We start from the raw sequence: 13,415 nt of genomic DNA on the forward strand, positions 1-13,415 counted from the left end.
GCAAAATTTCTGCCGTATCACAACCAATTGCAAAGCCATTTGGTACGTCAACTTTATGGCTGTCCCCGACTAAGATTTTCTTTGGTCGACCAAGACTAGACTAAAACATCTACATCTTACAATGTACTACAAATAAAAAATATTGTTTGTTTAACATGCAAATCATGAGAGCACGCTTATCACTGCCTGAAAACTGGCAGCATGCAAACTTACGTAGAAGCTGAGTGGGGAACGGTGCAACAGAGAAAGATTTTGTTGTCTTGGCCGGAGAAGATAATGTCATTCGATTTGGATGTGATTTAATTAATTTTTCAACCCAGCGCGTTAGAATGAGCGAAGTAGGGCTAGGCCAACTTACGTTTTTCGGGGGGTAGGCTACATCATATTCGACATCGAACTATGAAAAATAAACCGTTGTTGGCAGAGTTTGCAGTCAACGTTTTTCGAGTCACCCGGTACCTTGTAAATGTACTTTAATGAAATGCTGCCATACCACCGATTTCTTTGCCATTTTGACTAATAACACCGACAAAGTAGGCTATGGCAGAGTTTGTAGTTCGGCAGCCAATTGTGCTCGTGCCGTGTGCAAAATACCAAACCAAAACAAAGCGCAGATTAACGAAAGGGAAAACAGTAACACCTTTTCTTTTAAATTATATATTTTTAGAGTTGCTTTATTTACATTTACATTTTTACATTTTAGTCATTTAGCAGACGCTCTTATCCAGAGCGACTTACAGTAAGTACAGGGACATTCCCCCCGAGGCAAGTAGGGTAAAGTGCTTTGCCCAAGGACACAACGTAATTTGACACGGCCGGGAATTGACCCAGCAACCTTCTGATTACTAGCCCGATTCCCTAACCGCTCGGCCACCTGACTATCTATTTATTTGTCTTAAATAATATAATCTACAATTTCTGTAGAACATTTCGTTAATTCAGCAATGATGACACAAGCGGGAATCAGATCTCACACTGCCATACGGCAGCTCGACTAAAAAAATCTTAGTCGACCAAGAGCATATCGACCAGAAAATCGACTAGTCGACTGAGTGGGGACAGCCCTAGTCAACTTACAATGTAAAGACAACGCCACTCGCCACTTGCAACTAATACCTTAAGTTGTGAAGTCATTTGTTAAAGCTATTATATGTAATCCAGATAGGCTAGCAGTTAGCAAGCTAGCTTTGAAAGCATAGAGCCCTCCCTCGCTTCAGAGGTGTCTCCAAAGCCACACCTCCTCTATCACACACTGTCCACAAACTACATGAGCTAAATTCTTCATTACATTAACCCAAAATATAAAAAACTAATCAAACCATGTAATAACCTGTCCAAAAGGCTTAGGGTTAGGGCGTGTAACCATGACGTCGGTTTTCAGATTCTTCAATTCCAGCAGTTGCCTCCAGCATGGAAAAGCAACACTTATGTTGATAAACTGCTGCTGATTCAGACGTTTTTTGTTTCTTGATGTTTTTAATATGGTCTTTCTTTTAGTCTTTGCTTTTACTTGTGGTTCAGGAGGAACACAAGGTTGTTGCGGTTCGCCCTCCACTGTCATGGTCGCTCTGCACAGCAACAAGAAACTGTTGTGATGTGTGATTGTCTGCACGAACAAGTTGCATGGCGGTGTGAAAATATAGATTGACAGACCATCAGGCCATCATTGTAAATAATAATTTGTTCTTAATTATCTTGCCTGGGTAAATAATGGTTAAATAAAAGACAGGAAGGACATCCTACCATTACATTTAGGCCGAATGCAATGATTTGTCGATAATTCTTTGGTCCTGTCCCTTTTTTTCACATTTAGACCACTTAAATAATTGATTTCTGTGAAGAGACCTTCAACTAACTAGGTTTTTACGATACCAGTGCCAAATTGATACTTTTGCAACGGTACCGGTACTTAAAATAAAAAAAGAGCAACAAAACGATGGTGGATGACATGAAAGAATACGTGATTTTTAATCCAATGTTTCTTACCATCAACTGTGTTGTTATTCCGACTTGCATTCACGTGAATTTTCTCAGTTGGGAAATTATTTTTCGGATTATTCTGACACAACATGAGTGCAATATAATTTAACCAGCGATCATGTGCGGTGATAATGCTTCTTACGTCCGTTTTGGAGCACCAGACGGCAAATTTCAATTTCAATCAACAGCTCAGGCATTTAAGTGGCACCGAAATAAGTAACTGAAATCTGCATTCTGATTCGGTCTGGTACATACTGGTCATATAGGTACCATGTTGGTGATGGGCCTTTGTTAATTACACCCCAAAACTATGGAACACATTACCCATATATATTAGGGAAGCAAACATGCTAAACATTTTCAAAAGACAGCTTATAACCTATATTTTTACCAAAGCCTTTAACTGATTTTATGTCAGAAGGGTTTTATTACTTGTATTACCTTGAGGGTTTAGGTTGGTTGAGGGGCAGTTCTATGGGCGTATGTGAAGTCCTCTGGGACATGCTTGCATGTAAAAAAAGCTATACAAATACATTTTGATTTGATTACTTTTATTAGTTGTATTATTGTTTTTAGTGAATTTTTGGATTCCCGCAAAGACTGCGGGTTGTGTTTGACTTGTATTATTGTTTTTACTGATTGTGTTACATTTTATTTATATTGGGAAACCACAACAACTGTGGCTCGAGATACCGCAAAGACTGATGCTCGAGACACCGCAAAGACTGCGGCTTGTAATCGAACGTTTTGAGCAACATATGTTCTGGACTGCTCTGCATAAGCCCTGAGATTGTGTGTTTTGAATTAGTTACATTATATTTTGACGTTTTAATTTATATTGGGAAACCACAAAGACTGGCTCGAGATGACGCAAAGACTGTGGCTTGTCTTTATGGATTACCAGAAAGACTGCTGCCTGTTTTCAGAAGGGTTTTTATTACTTTTATTACTCAAAATCAATAAAAACAATATTATATGTAAAGCATTCTTGTATGAAATGTGCTATATAAATAAAATCTTATTATTATTATTATATTACTTCCGGGTTTCGGTACCCAACCCTACCTTCAAACAGTATAACAAATTGTATTTTTGGAATCGATTACACATCCTAGCTTTATCTCTGCTATGATCAACTTAACAATCCTGTAAAATTTGCCTAAAATGCCTAAACAAGTTATACCCAAAGTAAATTAAAAGCTGTTCTTGAACAATTTGAAGTACATACATGGTTCTGGTCTCTTCTGAAAGGTGACACTGAAGTTTTTTCCCCTGAAAAATCCCTGTAAGTGCTACTGGTTTTGAGTAATAGAAGCTTAAACAAAATGATTTTCATTTCCGCCTGAATTTTGTTTTGCATACAGATGCCGGCAGATGACTATAGATGGGAGGGAGGTATCGGCTGGAAAACACAATGGGACCACAGCATGAAGCCTTACCTAGTCAAGGTCCAAAGTTGATAACAGTGCCACATTTTTTTTTTTATTATACACGTTTTTCTAAGAGTACATCAAGGCGTTTTCTAAAAGGGCCTTTTGGATACTCCAAACGGACCCTTGATAACCATGGTCAAATACTTTATCCATACTAGGATAAAAAGGTATTAATTTTCATAATTGTTGGCTCGGAAAAGGCGTGTTTAGAGCTATCTTATCCCATATCCACATCCCCCATTAGTATCGCTGACACAGAGCAACTGAAGCATGAACACAGAGTTCTTTATCTGATTCATCAGTATCCATCCATCATCTGCCGCTTTTCCGGGGGTCGGGTCGCGGGGGCAGCAACCTAAGCAGGGAGGCCCAGACTTCCCTCTCCCCGGCCACTTCCACCAGCTCTTCCTGGGGGACCCCGGGGCATTCCCAGGCCAGCCGAGAGACATAGTCCCTCCAGCGTGTCCTGGGTCTTCCCCGGGGCCTCTTCCCAGTGGGACGTGCCCAGAACACCTCACCAGGGAGGCGTCCAGGAGGCATCCTTATCAGATGCCCGATCCACCTTAACTGGCCCCTCTCGACGCGGAGGAGCAGCGGTTCTACTCTGAGGCCCTCCCAGATGACCGAGATTCTCACCCTATCTCTAAGGGAGAGCCCGGACACCCTGCGGACAAAACTCATTTTGGCCGCTTGTATTCGCGATCTCGTTCTTTTGGTCACTACCCACAGTTTGTGACCATAGGTGAGGGTAGGAACGTAGATCGACTGGTAAATAGAGAGCTTTGCGCTGATTCATCAGAAAGTGCATTCTTTCACCACTTCTCTGAGTGACAATTTTGCCATGATTCAAAAGCGTCAACAATGACAAACATTTTACATTTTGCGCATGGAAACAGTCTCCAACGTGAGCAAGTTAAACACACTGACTAAGTTGAAGGTTCCAACATTCCCCCTACACTCTTTATATCACTGTTTTCAGAATTTCATTGTCTATAAGGCCTGGCAGTCTATTTTAACAAATTTAAACTGTGTGTGAGCTTTTCACAAAGAAAAAGGTGGGGAGATGGCGCATGCATTTTGATGAGGCTTGTTGACTCGTTGGCTATTATAGGCTATGGACAGGACATGGAAGCTCCTGTTGGGTGAAATGAGTTGTCAATCGAAAGGTTAAAGTGCAGTGGCCTTTTTGAGTTCGTGATTTTAGGAATGTCTACATCTGATATAACAGAGTTTATGTGAATGACTGGATCTCAACAGGCCACCACTTTAGAATGATGCAGAGTCCATGGGTATTTATGGATGTAATACTGTGTTTTGGACTAAATATTTTACTTGATTGGATGGTTGGACTTTTGACAATGTAAACAGACAATTTTTGTCACGATTTTATGTATAAGTGGTCTACTGTGAGGCTCTACTGTGAGGCTCGTCTCCGTTTTGTAATTGTTAGTTTATATGTTGGTGGTCAGACAAAGACGTTGATTGTACCTGCTACTGTCTTGAAATGGTTTACATCAATAGAGTCACAAGAATCTTAGCTTTCCAACTAGACAATGCATGTGTACCAATGCAAAGACTATAGTTTTGTGCGTAGTGTACTTAAGTACTCGAGGTTAACTGTAGTCTTTGTAGCAACCAAAGAGAGCTTCACTGTACAAAAAAAACTGTTGTTGTGTTGCCAGAATAATTTTCTATAAATTACAAAAAGGAAATGATAAGTTTTACGTATATGTAAACAGAGCAATCTGGTGGCTGTGGTTTCCAAAATAATTATGTGAAGATTACATACTAAATGTGCAAATCTTCAGTCAAAAACTGAACATGTTAGTCTTAAACTGTTAAAAAGACATTTTTAACCAGTAAATCCAACATCCCTTCTGCTGAATTAGCACAACCACGCTTTTTCAAAGTTTCAACAAACTTTTTCTAATCATTACCGGCACATTGGACATTTATGTTGACCATTTTATTGGGTCTGTTCAAGCCCTCGGCGAGCACAACCTGTGTTCACCACAAAATTATGTATGTTTCATACGCTCTAACTTTTCCACTATCTTGTATTGAAAGTAGTTAAAAATTAGGTTTTCTAATTACAGGAGAACATTTTTGTCAAAATGGCTGCGTGAAATCGTCTTGTTAAAGGATGATTTGCCTTACATAATCATACAGATATTTATATCATGAGAAAGCCCTACTTCTTTTCTTCAAAATGGTATACCGTTCAGGTATATTAATTGAAAAAGTATGCATATTCAGGCAGGAAAGTGTTAAACAGTGTGAAAATTGACTAGGTGAGAAGCTGTTCTTAAAGTACTTTGACGTCACAATGGAATTTGACATGAACATTCTGAAACATTGAAACCCATTTTTTTGCACTTTAAACTTTAACATCATAAAAACTTTAAGAGTTATCAGTGACAAAAGTCATAGCACAGTAGAGCAGTTCAGCCTCTATCAAGTAAAGTTTGAACAATGTTTCTAGCTTAAACGGTGTGAAACTAGTTAGACTGCAAAAAAAGTGGTTGGAAGAGGAAAATTAACTACAAAGTGCATTTCCAGCATAATCAGTGATATTGAAAAAAGTTGAATAGATATCAAAAAGCTGATTTTTTAAAAAATAGTTTAGGGTTTTGTTAACATTTTAAAGTTTAAATGGTGGCTGTAGCTGAAAGATTGAGGAAGAAGAAGGATTTGAAAAAACATAATTGGAAAACCATGTAAAACATATTATGAATATTGATTTATATTAATTCAAGCATAAGAGGTAGAAAGATGAAAAGTCATAGCAGTCATAGCCTAAAACTGCTGAATTTTTTGGTAGCTGAATGGTACTGTAGAAATACTGTAAGTCGCTCTGGATAAGAGTGTCTGCTAAATGACTAAATGACTAAATGTAAATAGAAAAATAACTAGTAAGTGCATTTCCTGCGGAAAATGCGTTGGAATACTGAAAGCTGACAGCTGAAATTAGTTTCCAAAAATTTGTGAAAATATCGAAATGAGAAAATACCGGCAAGCTGAAAGCTGAAAACTGAAATGAATTACAAAAAAATACTTAAAATGCATAAATTTCTAATGGCTTTGTTGAAAAAGTGTTAATGCCAAAAAGCCAAGACCTGCACAGCCAAAAAATACGATAGTTGAATTTCAAAAGAGGCAGTGTGGAAGCTGAACGGCATCATCTAACAATGCTAAGAGCTGAAATATAATGCGAAGAAGCTGAAAGCTGAACTGTTAAACTGTAGAAGTGGTAGAAGAAATAGTCATAAAAAGAATATTAGTTTTAATGGCTGAAATTATTATAGTTGTAATAGTAATAGCAATAGCAGATACAGTAGTATCAGTGGTGTAGTAGGCCCTAATCTGGCCCTAATCTGGGCCACAGTTAGTTTTTATCTTGGCCCATATCCGGCACACATCCCATAACTTAAGTGGCCTACATACCGCATACAATGATGGCCAGATCTGGGCCACAAGCATGCCATAGCACTGCCTCATGTCAACCAAGAACTAACCAAATAAACTGGACCTGGCCCTAATCTGGGACACATTTCATTTTCATGTTGAACTGGCCCACGTTCCTCATGTACGGTAATATGATTGCACACTTTGTCCGCCCAAAAAATAACAATGCAAATTACAACCTACAGTACCAGCCAGGTAGGGCTAAACTACTCCAAAAATAGAAATTAAACAGCCACACAGTTTCTAAGTAAAATATATTGTGCTTATTTTATTGATGAAACGGCTAATTTGTAAATTTGCTCCGACTTTTCGATAACTTAGCTAGCATCGCAGTGCAGCGCCACCTACTCTTCTGGCAGTGAAGTGTTTTCAGCACCCACAGCCTTCGGAGTACTATAAATTCAAACAATCTGTCCGTCCGTCTGTCCGTAACGGAGTCGGAGAAGTATAATTCGGCCTTTACTCTGTCCAAATGTTCTGCGGGACACCCTGAAGTGGTACCACCGCCTCTACCCACCTCATCAAGGAGGTTGCTCTGGTCAATGCCCACATCCTCTACAAAGAGAGTGGCAACACAATGCCAACAGTTGAGTTTCGAATTGAAGTCGTTAAAGGTGTTCTAAGGAAGTTAAGGCTCCTCCACCGCGTAAACTGGTAGAAATGTCCACAGTACCTGCACGTCTCTTGGGACAACACTTTCTGGGAGAACATCTGGGAAAGACATGGCCAGACTTCTGTAAGAAATATTAATCTATCAAGTATTGCACAGTCAGTCAGTGAAGAAATTAAGAAACCTTTATTGCTTGCGGCAGGCCCACAAGGAGACAAAACATCACACGCCATGGTGATACAAAGTTTGTCCGCTAGCATGTTGTGCTAGCTAACCTTTTAAACGAAACCGCTCTTCACAGTTATTGGTTCATACAACTGTCACATGGCTCTCCTTTCATTGGCTCCCTTGCATAGACCTTGCACGCGTATGTGCTAGGGGTGCAAAACCGAACCGAAAAAACCCGAACCGTTCAACACACTACCCACGATTTGGTTTTACATGTAACCGCGGTTTTTCGGATCTACGAGAAAACCTTTTTTTTAAACAGAACCGAACACCCGCAGAGAAGTGTTGCCAACTTAGCGACTTTTTCGCTATATCTTGCGATCTTTCCAAACCCTCCTGGCGACTTTTATGTTGTTGGAGACAGTGATGCCGGTAACGCGTTACACGTTACTCTAATCTGACCACTTTTGTCAGTAACGAGTAATCTAACGCGTTACTATTTCCAAACCAGTAATCAGATTAAAGTTACTTGTCCAAGTCACTGTGCGTTACTATTTTGTCATTAATAGTAAAATATATATTTGATTTCTTCTTGCGTCTCTGGGAGCTAAGCCTATGCGACAATTAATATTGATCTTATTGATCATTTCACATTATCGGGGCGACGTGTGTTATCAGCGAACGTTCGCGTGTCCCATTATTAAACTGAGCATATAGATTTTAAATCCATTATTAAACTTTGCATTTTAATTGTTTAACCTTTTAATAGTCCTGTTAAATGTGCCTTAAAACGCCTAAACAACATACCCAAAGTACATTGAAAGCTGTTGTTGAACCATTTGGAGTACATGCATGTAAATGGTCTCTTTTGAAAGGTGACACTGAAGTTATTTCCACTGTTGTTAGGACCCCTGTAAGTCCTACTGGTGTTGAGTAATAGAAGTCTATGGCAGATGATGGATGGATACTGAAGTAATCTCCGACTAGATTTTGTTTTGAAAACAGAGGCCTGAAGAGGCCTAGAGGTGGTAGGTATTAGCTAATTTCAGAGCCAGTCAAAGCCAGTTTGAGAAATTCGTTTAGAACAAGTGTGTGTGTGGGGGGGTGCAGGACGTACAGACCTAGTTGGCTGTAGAGGGGAACATCGATAAGAGAATCGATAAGGAATCGAATCGATAAGCAGGAATTGATAAGGAGTCGGAATCGTTAAAATCTTATCAATACGCATCCCTAACCACTACTTTCCTTACTGAGGAGTTGGCAACACTGCTGGAGAGAGGCAAATCATACGAAGCCAGGCACGTGTAAAGTATGCTAACCAGGGCTATTCCGTAACCTTTTTTATTGGATAAGGCACCTTTTGTCACTATGGAAAATGATTTGCCTAAATGAAGAAAAAAAAAAACTTTTTGTGTAGTGTTCAATGTTGTTATGTCTTGTTAGTCTTTATCCCCCATTGAAGTTTCACAAAAATCGTGTTTGCATTTTCGATGCGTTTTGAGGTGAATTTTCAGGTTAGGACAGAGGGGGAGGTAAATGGTAAATGGACTGCATTTATATAGCGCTTTTCTACCTTAGCGGCACTCAAAGCGCTTTACAATGTTTGCCTCTCATTCACCCATTCATACTTTCACTCACACATACCGACAGCAGCGAGCTACCATGCAAGGCGCCGGCCTGCCCATCGGGAGCAACTTGGGGTTCAGAGTCTTGCTCAAGGATGCTTCGGCACATGGCCTGGGAGGAGTCGGGGGTCGAACCGCCAACCTTGCGATTAACAGACAACCCTCTCTACCCCCTGAGCCACAGCCGCCCCGGAGGCACTTCAAGTGACACTTGCGCTTGTGGTGGTTGAGTAGGCTAGCTGTTAGCCTCGTTTCCCTCAGAGGACAAAATGTCAAAAAGACAACAAAATGTGCTTAACTTTTTCAAATAAGTCCCACAAGTAGTCTGTGCTGTTTACATGGTCATGGTCACATGATGGATTGTTAGGGTTCTGTCTCATCCAGTGTTTTTTGGTTAATTTAATCCAATGGATAATTGCTGCTTGTAAAAGCGATTGTTGCCTTGTTTATTTTTTAAGTTTCACACCCATGCAGTGCATGTTCTGAAATTAAAATATACATTGCCCTGATGTACAAGCAGGTTTTTTAGTCAGAGAATCTATGTAGGCAGTGTGTTTTTTTGTGTTTCCGGTTTCCTCCAACCCCCCTTTTGAGTCGCCGGATCCACCCCCCTTCTGCGCTTCGGGACCTCCCACTTAGCTGGATATACAGAAAATACACCGAAAATACAGAGAAAACACTGAAATGGTAATGTTTTTTTCTTCCCCCTAATTTGCTAAACAAAACCGAACCGAAACCGTGACCCAAAAAAACGAACCGAACCGTGGGCTTGTTGAATTGTTGCACCCCTAGTATATGTGCGTGTTTGTGTGTGTGCGTCCCTTGCAGTGGACATATACAACATCAACTCTACTCCCACAAGGTGACTAGCTTATGGTTATTCCAAATAATTAATAATTCGTTACACAGAACTTTATTATATAAAATAATATTAATCAAAAAAGATTCACACACCCAACCCAAAATACACACATTTAACACCCTATACAAAATTCCCACCCCATTCAAGTCCTATCTGACAGAAACGGAAGAATAGAAATGAGTTCCCTTATCCTGAGACCTGCTTTCTTACCTGCCTGTTTCTACATCTGTTTGTCCACCTCACTTGTTCCTTCAGCTGGCTCTCTCACAGCAGCATGTTGGATGCTGTCCTCCTCTCCTGCTCTTTCTTCAATGCCTAACGAGTCTATCTCTTTCTCTCCCTGACCCTGTCTTTCTGCTTGAGCAGCACTGGTTGAAGCCTGAACATTTTTCTGGGGAAATGTTGGGGTGTAGTAGTTACTGCACGACTACAGAAGTGTAGTAGTTAGCTAGCTCTACAATTTACTTAAGCAGAAATTTAATTTGCTCACCAAAAGAACGAAGAGGAACCCACTTGTCTAGCAGATTAAGACATGTTCATAGGTACTTAGCGAAAAGTAACCTCAACTTTCCTAGACTTTTAGCTATGATACTAATGCTGAGGGCTCGCTGATATCGCTGTCTGTCTATAACGACGTATTTATGCGTTGTTGCTAACGTGTGCTGACATTGTGACTGTGTGTCTGTATATGAGAGACGCGCGTGAGTTACCGAGAGATGGAGGGAGAGCAAGGAAAGGAAATGCAGCTGAACGAATACGCTGCGTGTTTTAAATATCAAAAAAAAAAAAAAAAAGAATAACACAACGCAATGTGGCGGCCGGTGTTGATTCTGTGGCGCACCGCCACAAATTACTCTGTGTGGGAAACACTGTTCAGTCTCCTTTCTAGCTCTGTCTAACAGTATCTCCTTTAAACAAACAAACATCCCCAACTCTTCTTAGTGCTAACCCCTAAGATTAGGGTCTTGTATGTTTACCTAAGCCTGGACCTTGCATACAGTTTTATTTGGGGGTGGCATCTCTACACACAAAGCTAAACACAGTATCATTTTATACAGAATAAAAGGTTACATCTTCAACTTTTCCGACAACTGCAAAGTGTGCTCCTCCCAAAAACGAAGTGCAGATGACGGGAGAAGGGGCAAGAAGCAGACTCCTTAATTCTGCGAAACCTGCGCAGATCATCCCTCGCTGATGCTTGTCTGCTTTGAGCTGTACCACACCAAGCTTGTGCACAGTGGTAAGTCGACCTTCAATACATTTGACAATTATTATTACTTCTGTGTACCATTAGCCAAATTACGTAGACTATTAATGACTGTATATGATGAAATAATGGTACTAAGCCTAAACTGAAAAATGTTGATGAGAAAGATGATCATTTGTATTAACGCTATTATGACATGATTGACACAGGCATACATTTTCATATTTTATAGAAAAAGTCCTGCCGCTGAAGGCAATGGACTTTGGAGCATCATGCCTTGCCCCTTCGATCAGCAGAGGACTGCTGAAGGCTCTGATCAAACTGTTGATCAACACGCGCACACACATGTTCACACACACACACACTTTACTAATTTGATCTTGTTTAGAGCTGACCTATCGATATTCTTCAGTTGAAGTTCAAATGTGTGTTTCTATAGTTATATTGCTTTTATTTATTCATCTATGCCCTTTATGTGATCAGCATATATTTTCAATTCTATACTGTTTTTGTGATTCATTTATATTGTAAATATTTACGAATATGTACAGTTTGTGTGGATCTTTACATCTATCCTGTTTATATAATCATCATAATGGTGCATCTTTACATCTATCCTGTTTATATAATCATCATAATGGTGCATCTTTACATCTATCCTATTTATATAATCATAATGGTACATTTTATTTATAGAACACAATCAAGTGTTAATAGTGTTTAACATAAAAGTATAAACAGCTGTCAATATTCTTGTTTGTATTGGTGTTTCATGGGGAATAGCAAGTACTTTCTTTTTACCATAAAAACTTGAAAGATCTTGATTTTGCTAGAGGAGGCAAATACCATATAGTATCTAATACCATACAGTACCTAACTCAATCTGGTGTATGAATAAGATGTCTAAACCTACAGCAATCTTTATTCATTTGCATTTATTTTTATAATTATTTCTACTTCAAAAATACTGCTTGATTTGTTATTTGAAGATCAATGAATAATATTTATTTTATTTCATTTTTTAATAAAATATATATTATTTCCCCAGACAACTACTTTCACGCTGAGTGCATTCTTTCACCACTTCTTGGAGCGACTATTTTGTTTTCCAAGTCCGTTTGGCCGTGATTTGAGATTCAAAAGTGTCAAGAATGACCAAAAGTCCCATTGTTTACATTTTGTGCATGGATGCACAAAAGCTGTTGCTTATGTGAGCAAGATATGCGTACAGACTTTTAAGTTGAGGGTTCCAAAATTCCCCCTAAACCTATAAATCACTGTCCTCAGAATTATATTGGTCAGTCTCTTTTTTTACAAATTGAATCTAAGTATAATCTGTTCAAGAGTCCATGGGTATTTATGGATGTAATACTGTGTTTTGGACTAAATATTTTACTTGATTGGATTGTTTGGACCTTTGAGAATGTAACCAGACCATTTTTGTTGGGATGTTTTGGATAACTGGACAACTGTGAGGCATGATAGGTGAGCCTTCTATGTCGCACATCTCTTCGCAGTCGCACATCTCTGGGTAGGGGCAGAAACAGCTGAGACCCCTATAGAAGATCTCTCATGCAGAGAAGCAAAGTATTTGGTGCATGTTTAAGATGCCAGGTACTTTCGGGACAGACGTGGCAACATCTCGTCAAACACCTGGATATCTGCCTCACCATCGAACCATTTGAATTTTATGTTTGGGATCTCTTTTTGGGCTAGGAACTTATAGAACTCAAGGACAGCCTTAGGCTTTTTACCTTGCCCTACATCTCCTATTGGACACTATTTTTCTTGTAGCTTCTTCCTTATTACTGGCGACACAGACTTCACACTGAGCTGAACAATTTTCCCACATGCTTTCTTCTCCTGATAATTGTGGGGAAAATTATGAAACCAACAATGACTATTGTAAAATGATGAAGTCATAAAATGTTTCGATTCTTATGCTAAAATAAGTTTTGGTAACTTGTCAAATTTACTTTCTGCATCTCTCTCTCAGGATGTTCTCTCTCCTCTGAGGATCTTTATTCATTTCGTCATTTAGCAGACCCTCTTATCCAGTCTCCCT

The 13,415-nt window shown here is 39.4% G+C and overlaps 1 protein-coding gene and 1 pseudogene across 3 annotated transcripts in view; one reads left to right on the forward strand and one right to left on the reverse strand.

Moving 5' to 3' along the window:
* Window positions 1–13,415, reverse strand: part of LOC134039102 (uncharacterized) — a 267,969-nt pseudogene that overhangs the window by 84,091 nt on the left and 170,463 nt on the right.
* The window catches only part of pi4kaa (phosphatidylinositol 4-kinase, catalytic, alpha a), a 178,345-nt gene that overhangs the window by 3,021 nt on the left and 161,909 nt on the right, over window positions 1–13,415 (forward strand). The window lies entirely within an intron of this gene.

This window comes from Osmerus eperlanus, chromosome 18, assembly GCF_963692335.1.
Source record: "Osmerus eperlanus chromosome 18, fOsmEpe2.1, whole genome shotgun sequence".
Taxonomy (NCBI): Eukaryota; Metazoa; Chordata; class Actinopteri; order Osmeriformes; family Osmeridae; genus Osmerus; species Osmerus eperlanus.